At 41.9% G+C, this 21,694-nt stretch overlaps 1 protein-coding gene and 1 long non-coding RNA gene across 4 annotated transcripts in view; one reads left to right on the forward strand and one right to left on the reverse strand.

The window, feature by feature from the left end:
- The window catches only part of LOC138670031 (uncharacterized), an 83,353-nt gene extending 63,769 nt beyond the window's left edge, over positions 1 to 19,584 (forward strand). The window contains exons 2-3 of the long non-coding RNA XR_011319282.1: positions 19,017 to 19,075; positions 19,459 to 19,584. This is a non-coding gene — a long non-coding RNA (uncharacterized lncRNA). The remainder of the gene's footprint in view (positions 1 to 19,016; positions 19,076 to 19,458) is intronic.
- The window catches only part of LOC138669991 (immunoglobulin lambda-1 light chain-like), a 773,781-nt gene that overhangs the window by 461,434 nt on the left and 290,653 nt on the right, over positions 1 to 21,694 (reverse strand). The gene's annotated exons all lie outside the window — the stretch shown is intronic.

Below are 21,694 nucleotides of genomic sequence, written 5' to 3' on the forward strand. Positions count from 1 at the left end.
GAGGTTGTGGTGAAAGGGGGAATATGCTTAGTGTACGTGGAATACAACAACTGAACAAACACCCTCGTCACCCCAAATTAACCAATGGGGGTGGAGGTGATCCTGATGAGATTCAGACACCAGAGGCAAACGTGGACTGTACTGTGGTGTCAGGGCATGAAGAGGAGGAGGGTGACTCTCTGGTTGAGGAGTGTGAGAACAGAGAGGATGATGATGAGGTTGTAGATCCTATTGGTGTGAACCCAGAGGTACGCAGCTGAGTAGCTTAGCAGATTAGCTGGAGGAGGAGGAAGATGAGGAGGTTACGTTGCGGCTCCCAAATCAGACACAAAGTGATGCAACCATGACAAGCACTCCATCCTCAGTGCCAACTCTGGCTGTGGACATCACAGATCACGAGTGTGCAGTTCGCAGGGGGGCCAAGGGTTGCCTAGCTTAGGCCTTTTTTAAGACCACAAAGGATGACCCAATTCATTTTATCTGTCAAATTTGCAATAATTTGACTACTTCATGAATGAACCGGGACATGAGCTATCAACATGCCTTAGTGTCGGAATCTCACTGCAATAAAATGCAGACTAGCGGGCCTCGGCAACCATCAGCTGTCACATCAACCACATCTGCTGCTTCTTCCTCCTGCGTCACCGTAATAAGTCTTCTCACACAGGCCTCCAGCCACAGAAACTCCACTTGTTTACCCCATATTCTCAATCCACCATAACATCTCCGCCTGCACCTCACTTACAGTCCATTAATTTGTCCTGTTCTCAGTACTCCACCCTCTATCAGTACAGCAGCCACCCCTCGGTCCCGATGTTGTGGTCACATAAAAGACTGTTTCCTCCTACACATGCAAAAGCTAGGAGCCTAAACTCCATCATCTCCAATCTGTTGGCCATGGAAATGCTGCCTTTCTGTCTGGTGTATACAGACAGTTTCTGAAAGTTGATGGCCGTCGCAGTCCTCCAGTACCAGTTGCCCAGTCACCATTACTTCATTAAGAAAGCTGTGCCTGCGCTACACCAACATGTTGCAGACAACATGCCCAGTTCCCTGAAAAAATCTGTCTGCCTGTGTGCATTTCACCACTGACACCTGTAAGAGCAAACATGGGCAGGGGCGTTACATCTCACTGACTGGACACTGGGTGACTCTGGTGACTATGGGGGCAGGCAGTCAAGGGGCTGCCCCCCAAGTCTTGGAATCCCCAAGGATTGTGGGAAAAACCTCTGTATCTAACAGGTCCTCCACTGCTTCTGGCGACTCCATCTCCTCTAGGGCCTCCTCTTGTGCCCTCAACCTCTCAATTAATCAGACATATGTTCCAACAGTGCAGATAGAATCTCCCTCACCTACGTACTGTGAAGCCATGGCTCACCGCAATCAGGCAATGTTCAAATTAATATGCCTTGAAGATTGCAGTCATACAGCTCAAGAGTTGTAGAAAGCTTTCCAGGCTGAGTTAGAGCAAAGGCTGTCTCCACTGAACATGGAGCTGCGGAAGGCCGTGTACAGTAATGGTGCAAACCTTTTGGCGGCCCTTACACACGTGCTTTGCATGGCTCACATCCTCAAGCTGATGGTACAGCAAATTCTCTGCCACTTTTCTGGTTTGGATGCAGCGCTGCATAAAGCACGGTCGCTGTGTGCTCACTTCCACCAATCGCACCGCGCAGGTCATCGACTTGCATCACTACAGAGGTCTTTCAGCCTACCAGTTAACCGTTTGATTTGCGATAATCCGACACACTGGAATTCCACTCTGCATATATTGCAGTGACTGAGCCTGCAGCAGCATACCTTGGTGTAGTATGTTCTTTTGCATAGCTTGGGCAAATGCAGTACAGACGTGTGCAAATCATGCTTATGGAGTGGGCACAGATGAAGTACCTCTTCACCCTTCTGCACAGTTTCAAAATGGCTACTAAGATGGTTAGCACTGACGATGCTGTCATCAGCACCACTATTCCAGTCATTTAAATTCTGACGCACATTTACAATTGTCTGCTCAAGGAGGTGGTGGTCCGAGAGCAAGAGGTGGTAGCAGAGGAGGATGCAAAAAGGATAACAATATCTCAAATTTCCAGACTGTCGTGGCACCGGCGGGTGCCATGGGAGGGTGGATTGCAGCGATCGAGGGGGCTCATGGTACGAGGCAAACTGTTAGTGGAGGTGCAGTGTGACTTAAGCTTGCGTGTCACACCTTGGACATTGTGTCATGCCTGGCAGCAAGCATTCTCTCAGAACGAGTCTTCAGCACTGCTGGTGGTGTCCTGACAGATAAGCACTTCTGGTTGTCCCCTGAAAGTGTAGACTGCCATTCATCAAAATGAACAAGTCTTGGATCTCCAATAATTTTTGCACCCCAGTCGCAGACTTGGCAGACTAGGCAACGGTGTAATCTTTAGTGTCATGCATTGATCTTGCATTATTGCAGTCTGTGCCACCTTTGTGGTGTCTTCTGTGTCAGCTGTTGCTACGGCTGATGATGTTACAAATAATTTTTTTAAATGTGGAGACTCCAAGTTTGGTCCCCATCTGGTGGGTTGTCTGTAGTGTGAGGTGTGTCAGATGAGTGTTGTATTGTTTTTACTCTGTGGCAATTGATGCCACTTTACTGGTGTGTGACAATTTTTTTTTTAAATGTGGAGACTCCAAGTTGGGTCTCCATCTGGTGGGTTGCCTGTGTAAGTTGGGCTCCCAGACAGGCATGCTTGCACTTACTTTCACTCAACTTCCTGTGTTTCTTTCCTTACATTTTTCTACCAATAGTACTGTATGAAACTAATGTTTGTGCCATTTGAGTGTTCCTGGAGAAAAAAAAAATTGGAGGTGTTGCATGGGATATTAAGGCTTCCAGCTAAAAAGGCTTACACCACTCCCTTAACCACCAGTTCCTCATTGAAACTTCAATTCCAAGCTGCAAATGCTGGGCCAGACCCTGATACCTCATGCATGGCCCATGGCTGACTGCTGCTGTGCCATTTGCAAATTTCTGCTGTGGGTGAATTGATGCCACTTTTTATGGTCTGCCCCTAATTTTATCTGTTTGGGAAGCTTTTTGTCACCCCTTAAGGTGTTGTGCATACGTGTAGTTTGGCCTCCCATTGAATCTAATGGTGATAGGGTATTTACGGTGAACGTCTATAAGTTTGGCGAATCAAACTGAACCGAACCTTGAAAGGTTCGCTTATCTCTAATCAGGGCTCCCAGCTAAGAAGGCTTACACTACTCCCTTAACCTCCCGGTCCTCATTGGAACTTCAATTCCAAGCCTTAAATTCTGGGACAGACCTTGATACCTCATGCATGGCCCATGGCTGGCTGCTGTTGTGCCTTTTGTAAATTTCTACTGTGGGTCAATTGATGCCACTTTTCATGGTGTCCGCCCCTAATTTTACCTGTTTGTGTATACGTTTAGTTTGCCCTCCCATTGAATCTAATGGGGTTCCGATATGTTCATCGATCCGTTCGGTGAACGTCTAAAATTTGGAGAACCCAACCTTAAAAGGTTTGTTTATCTCTATTAAGGAGGCAAAAACATTCAGGTTGCACAATTACTTACCTTGTAGAGTGTTTAGATGCCTTGACTACGCTAGCATCTAGATTATTACAGGCTTCAATCCAATCATAGTTTTTCAAGCCCGGCTTAGTCAAGACTTTATTATTAAAGGCCTGGAGCAGTTGATGAATATATGAAAGATGTGTTCCTTATATAATGCGTAATGCTGGGCTGAGGCAGGGTCCAGTAACACATCAAGATTACAATGTTTTCTTCTTGATTTTCTAAAAAAATATAAAACTATTATTTATATACAATTTTATTTTTTATTTTAATTTTTTTCATAATAAATGTTGTACGTAGATTAGTAATTCCCAACTGCAGCATATATGATGTTAATTCCATGTGAAAGAATCCTATCACACTTTTAGAAAAAGCACTCAATACTTTAGGAAACTATAAGCAGAATTCTAATAAAAGAAATTCATTCAAAAAATGTGCTCTACAAGCAAACATCTCAGGAAGTATCATGAAAATAGATATGGAAAGATAACACAGAATGTAAGCAGTTACAGTATGTCTTTAGGATATGAAGCAAAGAGGAAGTATAAGTGTCTGTGTTCTGTATTTTCTGCACCACTGTGCATTGAGTACCTGACCAGACAATACAGTAATAATCCCCAGTGTCGCCGATTTCCACTTTGGAGATGGAGAGAACAGCTGATCCTCCTGTTATGGATCCCGTAAATCGATCTGATGTCCATGAAGGTCTATAATTTTGATTACTAGTACCGCTACTGCCAATCACCAGTTTAGGGACACTTCCGAGGATCTGATATATCCAATTAGGATAGTTCCCTCCGCCTACATTGCCGGTACTCAGGCTACAAGTAAGACGGACGCTCCCACCTGGAGACACAGATATTGGACCATCCTGGATCACAGTAAACTGCCGAGGAATCTGCAATAAAGAAAGACAAAGAAATGAGGCAGTTAACAAGAAAATAAAAATATTAAGTGTAGAATATTTCTGCTAACTTACATGTTAGATAAACTGTAAGAAGGAAGAGAACAGGCCAGTGCATGGTAAAGCTGAATTGTGGGAAACTTAGTGAAAATGATTGAACAGTCTCAGGTCATCCATCATAAATATGCACAGAATGCAAATCAGAGTAATTTTCATTGGTCGGTGTCATATCTCCTCCCATCAAAGTCATTTTTACTGTGACTGGGAAAAACAGAGAATAGAGAAGGTGCACACTCAGCCGGGTGGGTTGGTACTGAACAGGACTAATACAAAGTTACAAAGGGAAAAACAGCCGCACTCATGGGTCAATGTAAATAGTAGAAGGTTTATTCACAATCATCACCACACTAAGAAATGTAACAATAGTTGATGATTCAGAAAATAGCAGAATACAACGTTTTGACCCAATCCTGAGTCTTTTTCAAGCATTGCTGCAAGAAAGGTACACAATCATTAGTATGTTATATAAACAAAACAAAATATACAAACAAAACATACAGAAATGTGTACATACTACAGCTCTTTTGGCTAGAGGACTATAAGGCGAGTACAGCAGTACAGCCTATGCTAAATGAGGCAGACATGCATGGTAGTGTGCTAAAATAAATGTCACATAAGTGATTTAGATAAGGTATAGTGTCATAGCTACTACGTATAGAAAATTGAAAAATGAAGGAGAAGAAAGGAGCAGGGATTAAAGGTTAGTAATAGTATTTAGGGTAATACCAACCTATGTGGTAGACAATCTGAGGTGCAAGTTTAGGGAATATCTTTCAGGGGGTATATAGACTTGTTGGGGTACAAGGAAAAAATAAGGTATTGGAGTGATCTGGGTGGGGTAAGTACAGATAGGTAAGAGGAAGGTAAGAGATATACTGACCATACAGCTCATTGTCAATGGGCTCAGTTGAAATTCCCCCTAGTATGATGTGAGGACATTGGTGGCAATGGTGTATAAATATGTGCTGAGAGCGTCACTTCCGGTATCACAAAACCGGAAGTGACGCATCATGTAAAACCCAAACCGAGGCTTGGATTCGGTGGAAGGCAGTTCCGGTTTAGCGATGCTGGAAGTGACGTCTGCGGGAGGCCCTGAGTGAGGCTTGGTTGTTTATGATGAATGTCGTAGTTATTGATCGTACCCACTACCTTAACGAGATTTCATGCCAACTCTCAGACAGCTCAACTTATAAACCTATCAATAATAATCCATCATTTACCATTAGAAATAAAATTTAAATTATCACTACTAAACACCTATCACTGAATACAATTGACAATAAAACTGTGTCATTCTTTAACAATCTGAACCTAGTAACCCCAGTTTTCAATATTTTACCCAAGAACCACAAATCCCTCACCAATCCTCTAAGTCGTGCCATTGGTGCCTCAACAGACTCCATCTTATCCCCTCTGACAATATTTTTTAAGAAAATCCTTACTCTATTGGTAAAGACCTCCATTTCCTTCATTCTAGATGCTAGCCATTTTCTTAACTCATTAAACAAATACCCAAGGTTCCTACTGACACTTTACTTGTTACACTGGATGTTAATAGTTTATATACATCCATTGAACAAAATCTGTGCCTTGCGGCAGTTGGAGACATGCTGACTACTTGACCTCTCCCATAACTCAAAAGAACTCTGCATGGACCTTCTGACACTGGTCCTACAAGAAAACTATTTCATGTTTGGTGATCAATTTTTTATGCAAATTCACAAGACTGCTATGGGATCTAACATGGCACCAGCTTATGCCAATTGTTATATGGATGCCTCTGAAAGAGAATTTGTCTATACGAATCCATTATTCTAAAAAAATTCCAAATGTTGGTTAAGATATATAGTCGACATGTTCTGTATCTGGGATGGGATACCTGAAACTTTACACACTTTTTTCAATGACCTGAATTCCGTCCGTCCCGAATTCAAATTTACCCTTCACTCTAACACTACTCGAGTCTCTTTGCTAGACACACTGGTGTACAAGAATACACATTGAATACATTGAAGGCTCCCTCACCACAGATATCCATACAAAACCAACAGATTACAATAACCTTCTGCACTCTTCTAGTTGTCACCCAAAAAGCACAAAAAATAGTTTACCCAGTTCCCAATTCTAGGATTGTGTCAGATAAAAGCATATTATCCACATGACTAGATGAAATTACACAAAAATCCATAGAAAGAAACTACGCACTACAAATCCTCAAACAGGAGAAACAGAGAATTCTCAGTAAACAGGTAAATTCCTCATCGACCCCCCAAAAAGAACTCACCCCGTTTGTGCACACACATCACCCCATTAAGCCCAAGATTTTCAACTGCATTAGAAGACATTGGCAGCTTCTAACAAAGGCATATCCACAGGTTGACGCCTTCAGAAATCCGGCATTGAGGTGTACTAGAAGTCCCCGGAATATTAGAGATCACGTCATAAAAGCTGATGTAATGAGTTTTTTTAAGGGAGCCAACACAAACATTTTTGGGATCTAAAAGAATGGGTACATTCCCATGTTTAAGCTGTTCCAATGTCATTAAATCCAGCGAAGTCGCTCATCCTCACTCGGATAAAAAATACCCTATTCGAGGATTCTTCACCTGTGACACCAACTTTGCGATCTATGTCATTAAATGCCCATGCGGGCTTTTATACATCGGTGAGACTACACAACACAGATACTAGAACAGGTTCCCAGACCCAAAGGTGGAGGCAACCATGTCAGATTAATAAAAGAGAAAGAATCTTATTGGATTCACACACTACAGATCTTCACACCTAAAGGTCTGAATAGGGAACTGGACTTTTTAACCCATTGATAATTTTCTTCTCCTTGTAGCGCAGCTTGTTGTATGTTATATACTATGTGCACCTTGTCTAATTACAGTATTTTTTCTCTTCCCCCCTCCCTTCTTAGGCTACGTTCACATTAGCGTTGCGCGCCGGTGCGTCGGCGACGCAACGCACGACGCACAAAAAACGCGCGCAAAACGCGCGCAAAAACGCTGCGTTTTGCGACGCGTGCGTCGTTTTTTGACGAAAATCAGACGCACAAAAATGCAACTTGTTGCATTTTCTTGCGTCCGACGCTAGCGTCGGAAACGACGCACGTGTCGAAAAACGCCACCAAAAAAACGCACGCGTCCCCTATGTTAAACATAGGGGCGCGTCGCCGCTGCGTCGCCGCTGCGTCGCCGACGCAACAGCGACGCACATTGGCGGAACGCCAATGTGAACGTAGCCTTACAGACCCATTGACCTTTATACATCTTATGGGGTAAGTATAGGTAAGAATTAGTGATGAGCGAATATACTCATTTCTTGAGATCTCCTGAGCACGCTCGGGTGTCCTCCGAGTATTTTTTAGTGCTCGGAGATTTAGTTTTCTTCGCCGCACCTGGATGATTTACAGCTAGTAGCCTGCTTGATTACATGTGGGGACTCCCTAGCAACCAGGCAACCCCCACATGTACTTAGCCTGGCTAATAGCTGTAAATCATTCAGCTGAGGCAATGAAAACTAAATCTCTAAATACTCAGAGGACACTCAAGCGTGGTCGGGAAATCTCGAGTAACGAGTACATTCGCTCATCACTAGTAAGAATACAACTATAAAATTCATTTTAATATCCTTATTTTTGCATTCTTTTCCCCATTTTTCCATAATTTTTAGTTTCTATTTATTCCCATTTTTTTTATCTCCCTTTTTTTATTTTATTTTAAACTAGCTGAAGAGCCCGGCGTTGCCTGGGCATAGTAAATATCTGTGGTTAGTTATAGCACCTCACGTCTCTTATTTTCTCATCATGCCTCTTATTTTCTCCCTAACACCTCTCATTTTCTCCCTTACACCTCTCATTTTCCCCCTCACTCCTCTGATTTTCCCCCTCACTCCTGTCATTCCCCCCTAACACTTGTCATTTCGGCCTCACATCTGTCATTTTCCGATCACTCCACTATTTTCCCTCACTCCTCTCATTTTGCACTCACACCTTTTCATTTTCACCTCACCCCCCTCATTTTCACCTCAGTATATACATGTTTGTCATCTCCCTTATATAAAGTATACACCTGTATGTCTTCTCTTGTATATAGTATGTACCTGTATGTCATCTCCCCTGTAAATAGTATATACCTGCTGTATGTCATCTCATCCTGTATATTGTATATACCCATGTGTCACCTCCTGTATATAGTATATACCTGTATGTCATCTCTTCTGTATATACTATATACCTGTATGTCATCTCCTCCTATATATAGTATATACCTGTATGTCATCTCCTGTATATAGTATATACCTGTATGTCATCTCCCCTGTATATAGTATATATCTGCTGTATGTCATCTCCTCCTCTATATACCTATGTGTCATCTCCTCTTTTATATAGTATATACTTGTATGTCATCTCCTCCTGTATATAGTATGTACCTGTAAGTCATCTCCTCCTGCATATAGTATATACCTGTGTATCATCTGCTCCTGTATATAGTATATACCTGTGTCATCTCCTCCTGTATATAGTATATACCTGTATGTCATCTCCTCCTGTATATAGTATATACCTGTGTGTCATCTCCACTGTATATAGTATATACCTGTGTGTCATCGCCCCTGTATATAGTATGTACCTGTATGTCATCTCCCCTGTATATAGTATATACCAGGTTGTCATCTCCTCCTGTATGTAGTATATACCTCTATGTCATCTCCTCCTGTACAGTTAGGGCCAGAAATATTTGGACAGTGACACAAGTTTTGTTATTTTAGCTGTTTACAAAAACATGTTCAGAAATGCAATTATATATATAATATGGGCTGAAAGTGCACACTCCCAGCTGCAATATGATAGTTTCCACATCCAAATCGGAGAAAGGGTTTAGGAATCATAGCTCTGTAATGCATAGCGTCCTCTTTTTCAAGGGACCAAAAGTAATTGGACAATGGACTCTAAGGGCTGCAATTAACTCTGAAGGCGTCTCCCTCGTTAACCTGTAATCAATGAAGTAGTTAAAAGGTCAGGGGTGGATTCCAGGTGTGTGTTTTTGCATTTGGAAGCTGTTGCTGTGAGCAGACAACATGCGGTCAAAGGAACTCTCAATTGAGGTGAAGCAGAACATCCTGAGGCTGAAAAAAAAGAAAAAATCCATCAGAGAGATAGCAGACATGCTTGGAGTAGCAAAATCAACAGTTGGGTACATTCTGAGAAAAAAGGAATTGACTGGTGAGCTTGGGAACTCAAAAAGGCCTGGGCGTCCACGGATGACAACAGTGGTGGATGATCGCCGCATACTTAATTTGGTGAAGAAGAACCCGTTCACAACATCAACTGAAGTCCAGAACACTCTCAGTGAAGTAGGTGTATCTGTCTCTAAGTCAACAGTAAAGAGAAGACTCCATGACAGTAAATACAAAGGGTTCACATCTAGATGCAAACCATTCATCAATACCAAAAATAGACAGGCCAGAGTTAAATTTGCAGAAAAACACCTCAAGAAGCCAGCTCAGTTCTGGAAAAGTATTCTATGGACAGATGAGACAAAGATCAACCTGTACCAGAATGATGGGAAGAAAAAAGTTTGGAGAAGAAAGGGAACGGCACATGATCCAAGGCACACCACATCCTCTGTAAAACATGGTGGAGGCAACGTGATGGCATGGGCATGCATGGCTTTCAATGGCACTGGGTCACTTGTGTTTATTGATGACATAAGAGCAGACAAGAGTAGCCGGATGAATTCTGAAGTGTACCGGGATATACTTTCAGCCCAGATTCAGCCAAATGCTGCAAAGTTGATTGGACGGCGCTTCATAGTACAGATGGACAATGACCCCAAGCATACAGCCAAAGCTACCCAGGAGTTCATGAGTGCCAAAAAGTGGAACATTCTGCAATGGCCAAGTCAATCTCCAGATCTAAACCCAATTGAGCATGCATTTCACTTGCTCAAATCCAGACTTAAGACGGAAAGACCCACAAACAAGCAAGACCTGAAGGCTGCGGCTGTAAAGGCCTGGCAAAGCATTAAGAAGGAGGAAACCCAGCGTTTGGTGATGTCCATTGGTTCCAGACTTAAGGCAGTGATTGCCTCCAAAGGATTTGCAACAAAATATTGAAAATAAAAATATTTTGTTTGGGTTATGTTTATTTGTCCAATTACTTTTGACCTCCTAAAATGTGGAGTGTTTGTAAAGAAATGTGTACAATTCCTACATTTTCTATCAGATATTTTTGTTCAACCCTTCAAATTAAACGTTACAACCTGCACTTGAATTCTGTTGTAGAGGTTTCATTTCAAATCCAATGTGGTGGCATGCAGAGCCCAAATCGCGAAAATTGTGTCACTGTCCAAATATTTCTGGCCCTAACTGTATATAGTATATACCTGTGTGTCATGTCCTCCTGTATATAGTATATACCTGTATGTCATCTCCTCCTGTATATAGTATATACCTGTGTGTCATCTCCCCTGTATATAGTATATATGTGTGTGTCATCTCCTCCTGTATATAGTATATACCTGTGTGTCATCTCCTCCTGTATATAGTATATACCTGTATGTCATCTCCTCCTGTATATAGTATATACATGTGTCATCTCCTCCTGTATATAGTATATACAGTACATGTGTGTCATCTACACCTGTATATAGTATATACCTGTGTGTAATCTTCTCCTGTATATAGTATATACCTGTGTGTCATCTCCTCCTGTATATAGTATATACCTGTGTGTCATCTCCTCCTGTATTAGACCGCATTCACATGTTATTTGGTCAGTATTTTTGCCTCAGTATTTGTAAGCTAAATTGGCAGCCTGATAAATCCCCAGCCAACAGGAAGCCCTCCCCCCTGGCAGTATATATTAGCTCACACATACACATAATAGACAGGTCATGTGTCTGACAGCTGCCGTATTTCCTATATGGTACATTTGTTGCTCTTGTAGTTTGTCTGCTTATTAATCAGATTTTTATTTTTGAAGGATAATACCAGACTTGTGTGTGTTTTAGGGCGAGTTTCATGTGTCAAGTTGTGTGTGTTGAGTTGCATGTGGCGACATGCATGTAGCGACTTTTGTGAGATGAGTTTTGTGTGGTGACATGCGTGTAGCAACTTTTTGTGTGTCGAGTTGCATGTGACAGGTTCGTGTAGCAAGTTGTGTGCAGCAAGATTTGCGCATGGTGAGTTTTGCGCGTGGCGAGTTTTATGTGTGGTGCGTTTTCAGTATGTGCAATTTTTTTGTGAGGCAACTTTTGCCTGTGTTGCAACTTTTGTGCATGTGGCAATTTTTCCACCTGTGGCGAGTTTTCCATGAGGTGAGTTTTGCACGTGTGGCGAGTTTTGCGTGAGCCTAGTTTGGCATGTGGCGAGTTTTGCGCGTGGCGAGTTTTGAGCAGCGACTTTTGTGTTTCGACTTTTATGTGGCGAGGTTGGTGTATGTGTGGTGAAATGTGTGCTGAGGGTGGTATATGTGTTCAAGCACGTGGTAGTGTGTGGCGTATTTTGTGTGTGTGTTCATATCCCCGTGTGTGGTGAGTATCCCATGTTGGGGCCCCACCTTAGCAACTGTACGGTATATACTCTTCGGCGCCATCGCTCTCACTTTTTAAGTCCCCCTTGTTCACATCTGGCAGCTGTCAATTTGCCTCCAACACTTTTCCTTTCACTTTTTCCCCATTATGTAGATAGGGGCAAAATTGTTTGGTGAATTAGAAAGCGCGGGGTTAAAATTTCACCTCACAACATAGCCTATGACGCTCTCGGGGTCCAGACGTGTGACTGTGCAAAATTTTGTGGCTGTAGCTGCGACGGTGCAGATGCCAATCCCGGACATACATACATACACACATACACACACACATTCAGCTTTATATATTAGACTAGCTGAAGAGCCCGGCGTTGCCTGGGCATAGTAAATATCTGTGGTTAGTTATAGCACCTCACGTCTCTTATTTTCCCATCATGCCTCTCATTTTCTTCCTTACACCTCTCATTTTCCCCCTCACTCCTCTTATTTTCCCCGTCACTACTCTCATACCCCCCAAACACTTGTCATTTCGACCTCACATCTGTCATTTTCCGATCACTCCACTATTTTCCCTCACTCCTCTCATTTTGCACTCACACCTTTTCATTTTCACCTCACCCCCCTCATTTTCACCTCAGTATATACATGTTTGTCATCTCCCTTATATATAGTATACACCTGTATGTCTTCTCTTGTATATTGTATATACCTGTATGTCATCTCCCCTGTAAATAGTATATACCTGCTGTATGTCATCTCCTCCTGTATATTGTATATACCCATGTGTCATCTCCTATATTATATACCTGTATGTCATCTCTTCTGTATATACTATACACCTGTATGTCATCTCCTCCTATATATAGTATATACATGTATGTCATCTCCTGTATATAGTATATACCTGTATGTCATCTCCCCTGTATATAGTATATAAGTGTGTCATCTCCTCCTGCATATAGTATGTACCTGTAAGTCATCTCCTCCTGTATATAGTATACAGTTAGGTCCATATATATTTGGACAGAGACAAAATTTTTCTAATTTTGGTTATAGACATTACCACAATAAATTTTAAACAAAACATTTCAGATGCAGTTAAAGTTCAGACTTTCAGCTTTTATTTGAGGGTATCCACATTAAAAATGGATGAAGGGTTTAGGAGTTTCAGCTCCTTAACATGTGCCACCATGTTTTTAAAGGGACCAAAAGTAATTGGACAGATTCAATAATTTTAAATAAAATGTTCATTTTTAGTACTTGGTTGAAAACCCTTTGTTGGCAATGACTGCCTGAAGTCTTGAACTCATGGACATCACCAGACGCTGTGTTTCCTCCTTTTTGAAGCTCTGCCAGGCCTTCACTGCGGTGGTTTTCAGTTGCTGTTTGTTTGTGGGCCTTTCTGTCTGAAGTTTAGTCTTTAACAAGTGAAATGCATGCTCAATTGGGTTGAGATCAGGTGACTGACTTGGCCATTCAAGAATATTCCACTTCTTTGCTTTAATAAACTCCTGGGTTGCTTTGGCTTTATGTTTTGGGTCATTGTCCATCTGTAGTATGAAACGACGAACAATCAGTTTGGCTGCATTTGGCTGGATCTGAGCACACAGTATGACTCTGAATACCTCAGAATTCATTCGGCTGCTTCTGTCCTATGTCACATCATCAATAAACACTAGTGACCCAGAGCCACTGGCAGACATGCATGTCCAAGCCATCACACTGCCTCCGCCGTGTTTTACAGATGATGTGGTATGCTTTGGATCATGAGCTGTACCATGCCTTCACCATACTTTTCTCTTTCCATCATTCTGGTTGATCTTGGTTTCATCTGTCCAAAGAATGTTCTTCCAGAATTGTGCTGGCTTTTTTAGATGTTTTTTAGCAAAGTCCACTCTAGCCTTTTTATTCTTGATGCTTATGAGTGGCTTGCACCGTGCTGTGAACCCTCTGCATTTACTTTCCTGCAGTCTTCTCTTTATGGTAGATTTGGATATTGATACGCCGACCTCCTGGAGAGTGTTGTTCACTTGGTTGGCTGTTGTGAAGGGGTTTCTCTTCACCACAGAGATTATTCTGCGATCATTCACCACTGTTGTCTTCCGTGGGTGCCTAGGTCTTTTTGCATTGATGAGCTTACCAGTGCTTTCTTTCCTTCTCAGGATGTACCAAACTGTAGATTTTGCCACTCCTAATATTGTAGCGAATTCTCGGATGGGTTTTTTCTGTTTTCGCAGCTTAAGGATGGCTTGTTTCACCTGCATGGAGAGCTCCTTTGACCGCATGTTTACTTCACAGCAAAAACTTCCAAATGCAAGCACCACTCCTGAAATCAACTCCAAGCCTTTTATCTGCTTAATTGAGAATGACATAACAAAGGGATTGCACACACCTGTCCATGAAATAGCCTTGGAGTCAATTGTCCAATTACTTTTGGTCCCTTTAAAAACAGGGTGGCACATGTTAAGGAGCTGAAACTCCCAAACCCTTCGTCCAGTTTTAATGTGGATACCCTCAAATGAAAGCTGAAAGTCTGAACTTATACTGCATCTGAATTGTTTTGTTTAAAATTTATTGTGGTAATGTCTATAACCAAAATTAGAAAAATTTTGTCTATGTCCAAATATATATGGACCTAACTGTATACCTGTGTATCATCTGCTCCTGTATATAGTATATACCTGTGTGTCATCTCCTCCAGTATATAGTATATACCTGTATGTCATCTCCTCCTGTATATAGTATATACCTGTGTCTCATCTCCCCTGTATATAGTATGTACCTGTATGTCATCTCCCCTGTACATAGTATATACCAGGTTGTCATCTCCTCCTGTATATAGTATATACCTGTGTGTCATGTCCTCCTGTATATAGTATATACCTGTATGTCATCTCCTCCTGTATATAGTATATACCTGTCAGTCATCTCCTCCTGTATATAGTATATACATGTGTCATCTGCTCCCGTATATCAGTGTGTCATCTGCTCCTGTATATAGTATATACCTGTGTGTCATCTCCTCCTGTATATAGTATATACCAGTGTGTCATCTCCTCCTGTATATAGTATATACCTGTGTGTCATCTCCTCCTGTATTAGACTGCCTTCACACGTTATTTGGTCAGTATTTTTACCTCAGTATTTGTAAGCTAAATTGGCAGCCTGATAAATCCCCAGCCAACAGGAAGCCCTCCCCCCTGGCAGTATATATTAGCTCACACATACACATAATAGACAGGTCATGTGACTGACAGCTGCCATATTTCCTATATGGTACATTTGTTGCTCTTGTAGTTTGTCTGCTTATTAATCAGATTTTTATTTTTGAAGGATAATACCAGACTTGTGTGTGTTTTAGGGCGAGTTTCATGTGTCAAGTTGTGTGTGTTGAGTTGCGTGTGGCGACATGCATGTACCGACTTTTGTGAGATGAGTTTTGTATGGCGACATGCGTGTAGCAATTTTTTGTGTGTCGAGTTGCATGTGACAGGTTAGTGTAGCAAGTTGTGTGTAGCAAGTTTTGCGCATGGCGAGTTTTGCGCGTGGTGAGTTTTATGTGTGGTGCGTTTTGAATATGTGCAAGTTTTGTGTGAGGCAACTATTGCATGTGTTGCAACTTTTGTGCATGTGGCAATTTTTCCGCGTGTGCAAGTTTTGCGTGTGGCGAGTTTTCCATGAGGTGAGTTTTGCACGTGTGGCGGGTTTTGCGTGAGCCTAGTTTTGCATGTGGCGAGTTTTGCGCGTGGCGAGTTTTGAGCGGCGACTTGTGTTTTGGCTTTTATGTGGCGAGGTTGGTGTATGTGTGGGGAAATGTGTGCTGAGGGCGGTATATGTGTTCAAGCACGTGGTAGTTTGTGGCGCATTTTGTGTGTGTATTCATATCCCCGTGGGTGGTGAGTATCCCATGTCGAGGCCCCACCTTAGCAACTGTACGGTATCTACTCTTTGGCGCCATCGCTTTCACTCTTTAAGTCCCCCTTGTTCACATCTGGCAGCTGTCAATTTGCCTCCAACACTTTTCCTTTCACTTTTTCCCCATTATATAGATAGGGGCAAAATTGTTTGGTGAATTGGAAAGCGTGGGGTTAAAATTTCACCTCACAACATAGCCTATGACGCTCTCGGGGTCCAGACGTGTGACTGTGCAAAATTTTGTTGCTGTATCTGCGACGCCTCCAACACTTTTCCTTTCACTTTTTTCCCCATTATGTAGATAGGGGCAAAATTGTTTGGTGAATTGGAACGCACGGGGTTAAAATTTTGCCTCACAACATAGCCTATGACGCTCTCGGGGTCCAGACGTGTGACTGTGCAAAATTTTGTGGCTGTAGCTGCGACGGTGCAGATGCCAATCCCGGACATACACACACACATTCAGCTTTATATATTAGATCATTGATATCGTTTCCTTCCCTGCTCACCATCAATTTCATTTTTGTTTGACTGTATTCATTTAAAAGATTATCACTAAATAAATATATTTTTTATTTTTTAATTTCCTATTTTTCCATGTTACATAATCATTTGTATTTTAAGTGTTACTCTGATCTCAGCATTATCACTGGCTGCTGAAAACATTATTTCATTTTAATCTAAACCATTGCTAGCTCCCCCCTTTTTTCCCCCATTGTTTTAGTTTTTTCCTCATTACTACATTTATATTTAATTATAGTTTTCAAAATCTCTCCCATTCCCCCCCCCCCCCCATTTGTTCAGTGCTTTATATATTTTGCTTATTTCTTTATTTATTTGCATATTTTCTATTTTTCCTTTGTATTTTTTTATTTTCATTGTTTATATACAGTGGGGCAAAAAAGTATTTAGTCAGTCAGCAATAGTGCAAGTTCCACCACTTAAAAAGATGAGAGGCGTCTGTAATTTACATCATAGGTAGACCTCAACTATGGGAGACAAACTGAGAAAAAAAAATCCAGAAAATCACATTGTCTGTTTTTTTAACATTTTATTTGCATATTATGGTGGAAAATTAGTATTTGGTCAGAAACACACAATCAAGATTTCTGGCTCTCACAGACCTGTAACTTCTTCTTTAAGAGTCTCCTCTTTCCTCCACTCATTACCTGTAGTAATGGCACCTGTTTAAACTTGTTATCAGTATAAGAAGACACCTGTGCACACCCTCAAAGAGTCTGACTCCAAACTCCACTATGGTGAAGACCAAAGAGCTGTCAAAGGACACCAGAAACAAAATTGTAGCCCTGCACCAGGCTGGGAAGACTGAATCTGCAATAGCCAACCAGCTTGGAGTGAAGAAATCAACAGTGGGAGCAATAATTAGAAAATGGAAGACATACAAGACCACTGATAATCTCCCTCGATCTGGGGCTCCACGCAAAATCCCACCCCGTGGGGTCAGAATGATCACAAGAACGGTGAGCAAAAATCCCAGAACCACGCGGGGGGACCTAGTGAATGAACTGCAGAGAGCTGGGACCAATGTAACAAGGCCTACCATAAGTAACACACTACGCCACCATGGACTCAGATCCTGCAGTGCCAGACGTGTCCCACTGCTTAAGCCAGTACATGTCCGGGCCCGTCTGAAGTTTGCTAGAGAGCATTTGGATGATCCAGAGGAGTTTTGGGAGAATGTCCTATGGTCTGATGAAACCAAACTGGAACTGTTTGGTAGAAACACAACTTGTCGTGTTTGGAGGAAAAAGAATAATGAGTTGCATCCATCAAACACCATACCTACTGTAAAGCATGGTGGTGGAAACATCATGCTTTGGGGCTGTTTCTCTGCAAAGGGGCCAGGACGACTGATCCGGGTACATGAAAGAATGAATGGGGCCATGTATCGTGAGATTTTGAGTGCAAACCTCCTTCCATCAGCAAGGGCATTGAAGATTAAACGTGGCTGGGTCTTTCAACATGACAATGATCCAAAGCACACCGCCAGGGCAACGAAAGAGTGGCTTCGTAAGAAGCATTTCAAGGTCCTGGAGTGGCCTAGCCAGTCTCCAGATCTCAACCCTATAGAAAACCTTTGGAGGGAGTTGAAAGTCCGTGTTGCCAAGCGAAAAGCCAAAAACATCACTGATCTAGCGGAGATCTGCATGGAGGAATGGGCCAACATACCAACAACAGTGTGTGGCAACCTTGTGAAGACTTACAGAAAACGTTTGACCTCTGTCATTGCCAACAAAGGATATATTACAAAGTATTGAGATGAAATTTTGTTTCTGACCAAATACTTATTTTCCACCATAATATGCAAATAAAATGTTAAAAAAACAGACAATGTGATTTTCTGGATTTTTTTTTCTCAGTTTGTCTCCCATAGTTGAGGTCTACCTATAATGTAAATTACAGACGCCTCTCATCTTTTTAAGTGGTGGAACTTGCACTATTGCTGACTGACTAAATACTTTTTTGCCCCACTGTATTATTCATAATTTTTTTTATCATTCCCCTTTTTGCTCATTTTATTCATTTTTTCACGCATCCTAGGTATTTCCACTTTATATTCCACTCACTATCCTATACCCTAACCTCATTCTAATACAGTGGCTCTCCCTCTACAATGTAGAGTCTACATCATATATGTCTCCTCCCAACAGCCCCAGCCGCACTAATGTACACAGTACATTCATCATAAACAACCAAGCCTCACTCAGGGTCTACCACAGACAGACGTCACATCCAGCATTGCTACACCGGAACTGCCTTCCACCGCATCCAAGCCTCGGTTTGGGTTTTACTGGCGCGTCACTTCCGGTTTTGTGATACCGGAAGTGGCGATTTCAGCCCATATTTATACACCATTGCTACCAATGTCCTCACACCAATGGGGAATTTCAACTGAGCCCCTTGGCAATGAGCATTATGGTCAGTATACCTCTACCTCTTACCTTCCCATTACCTATCTGTACTTACCCCACCCAGATCACTCCAGTACCTTATTTTTTCCTTGTATCCCAACAGGTCTACATACCCCTGAAAGATATTCCGCAACCTTGCACATCAGGTTGTCTACCACATAGGTTGGTATTACCCTAAATGCTATTATTAACCCTTAATCGCTTCTCCTTTCTTCTTCATTTTTCAAATTGTATACACCCCATCATATGTAGTTATGACACTATACCTTATCTAAATCAATTATGTGACATTTATTTTAGCACTCTACCATGCAAGTCTGCTCAACCACTACAAAACTCTGAAATAACTACACTCTTTCACACACCAGTGGATTTTTATACGCACCGTTGCCTCATTTAGCATAGGTTGTACTGCTGTACTCGCCTTATAGTCCTCTAGCCAATCCTCACAAAAGAGTTGTAGTATGAATATATCCCTGTATGTTTTGTTTGTATATTTTGTTTTGTTTATATAACACATTAATGATCGTGTACCTTTCTTGTAGCGATGCTTGAAAAAGACTCAAGAATGGATTGAAATGTTGCATACTGCTATCTTCTGAATCATCAACTACTGTTACATTTCTTAGTGTGGTGACTATTGTAAATAAAACTTTTACTATTTGCATTCACCCATGAGTGCAGCTGTTTTTCTTATCGTTACTGGGAAAATCAGAAGCAAAAAATCACAAAACATGATATTCTGTATTTCACAACCTTTGGAGTAGATTTTTTTGATGCACCAAAATGATTTATTGTATTAAAGTGGCTGTGCTACAACAGGAAAGAAGATGCACAAGGTATCAAAGCTACAGTAGTTAGTTCTACAAGATACTGAGAACATGGGGGGCTTTTAATCTATGTTCTCAGCTGTAAAGCGTAACTAGCAAGTCATTTTTCTGTCTCTTTGGACAACTCCCTTAAAGGAAATCTGTTATCAGGTTTTTGGGATCTGATAGAAGAGTAATGTAGAGCAGAGTCTTAAACTTAACCGCACATAGAAAAAAATTAGTGCAGTGTTCGATATGGAACAAATTTTTGATCTTTTTTACATTTTTTGGAGTTTTTTAATGGTGTTTTTATATGATACATCATTTTTAGTGGTAAAATATTTTTTCGTACATTTTTTCATAATTTTGAATTCATTTCAACTTTTTTGTTCCCTAATTATCCCAATAAAGTAATATTTTATAACAATTAGCCCCATACTGTAATTCTGGCCCCTATCCTGTAATGTCTAAAATCTTGAAATAATAGCCCCTGTCCTGTAATAAAGTCCCCCATCATGATTCTCATAATTTATTAATGTCTCCCATCTTGGTCCCCAGCCTGTAATAAGGTCTCCGATCCTGGTCCACATTTTGCAGTAATGTCCCCCGTCCTGTAATAATTTTCCGCGTCCTTTAATAATGTTTCCTGTCCTGTAATAATGTTTCCCATCCTGTAATATTGTCCCCCATCCTGGTCCCCATCTTGTAAAAATGTCCCCCATCCTTGTCCCCTTCTTGTAGCAATATCTTCCATCCTGGTCCCATATTGTAGTATGTCCCTCATTCTGCTGTTCTTTACATACAAAGAAAAAAATAATTATTCTCACCACTCTACAACACAATTACATTTTTTTAGCTTATCTCTACTGCAATTGCGGCGCCCCAGTGTCCTGGTCATTGCAGTGATGTCATTATACTTTCAGGGGAGAAGTGATGTCATGTCTGAAGGCAATGAAAGACAACCACATTCAGGTATTACACACATGCAACATGTTCACACTCCAGACCAGACGGGGGAGCTCTAAGCCTGTTTAGGGTGAACTCCCCTATTTAACATCCTGATCTGGAGGGAAACAGTGAGTTCCTGTCAGGCAGACAGAAGGAGAGGAGCTCTGCTGGCATAACATGCTGTAACTCCTGGGAAAAGACACTAAAAGGTGAACATACTGCAGAGAGTGTGCAGGAAAGCAGGGCACAGGAGAGAAATACCAGAGGGAGATCAGCCAGGAACAAGCTGCTCCTTTCTGAAGCGCAGGAGCCGGTAGCCAGGGACACCGAGGGAGCAACTGTCTCTAAGCCTTGCTCCAGAGACTGGCAGGGCAGTCAATTCCAAGTTGGCTGTCAGACCTAAATACCTAAGAAGACACGGTGGCAACTTGTGGGGTCGGGGCATCTCTAGGGTCCCTATAAACAAGCCTCAGGCCATCAGTCATACGGGTTTGTCCGATCCACACCATCTGGGGGACAGAGAGGAAGAAATATCATCCATAACATCTTACAAGAGTTGTGAGGACCTTACCGAGAAGCTCAGCAGGGAGGTACTACAACACCGAGGCGCTGGTAGGAAGGCTACTGATTTCCACCTGGATAAGGGGACTCTGAAATTGCCTTCAGACCGACCGGACTCTGCCTGCCCTGTCATCTGGTGCTCCGGGCTGAGGATACCATCTGAAGTCTTCAGTAAACAAGGTAAAAGACTGCAAACCTGTCTCCTCGTTCTTTACTGCACCTCGCCCATATATAAACTCTTTTACTGGACACCCCTGAGGGCCAAGGACCGGGTCAGCCACCGTGACATCCCCCGAACCACAGGACCCGGTGCCGAATACCCCATTGCCCTACTTTGGGGGCGATCCACAATGTTTTTTTCTCCATATTCTCTTTCAAGAAAATGTCAACAAACAGACTTTGATTTTGTATTCTTTAGGCTAAATTCCCACGATGAGTATTTGATGTTGCAGATTTTCTGCAT

This window comes from Ranitomeya imitator, chromosome 1 (genome assembly GCF_032444005.1).
Source record: "Ranitomeya imitator isolate aRanImi1 chromosome 1, aRanImi1.pri, whole genome shotgun sequence".
In the NCBI taxonomy this organism is placed as follows: domain Eukaryota; kingdom Metazoa; phylum Chordata; class Amphibia; order Anura; family Dendrobatidae; genus Ranitomeya; species Ranitomeya imitator.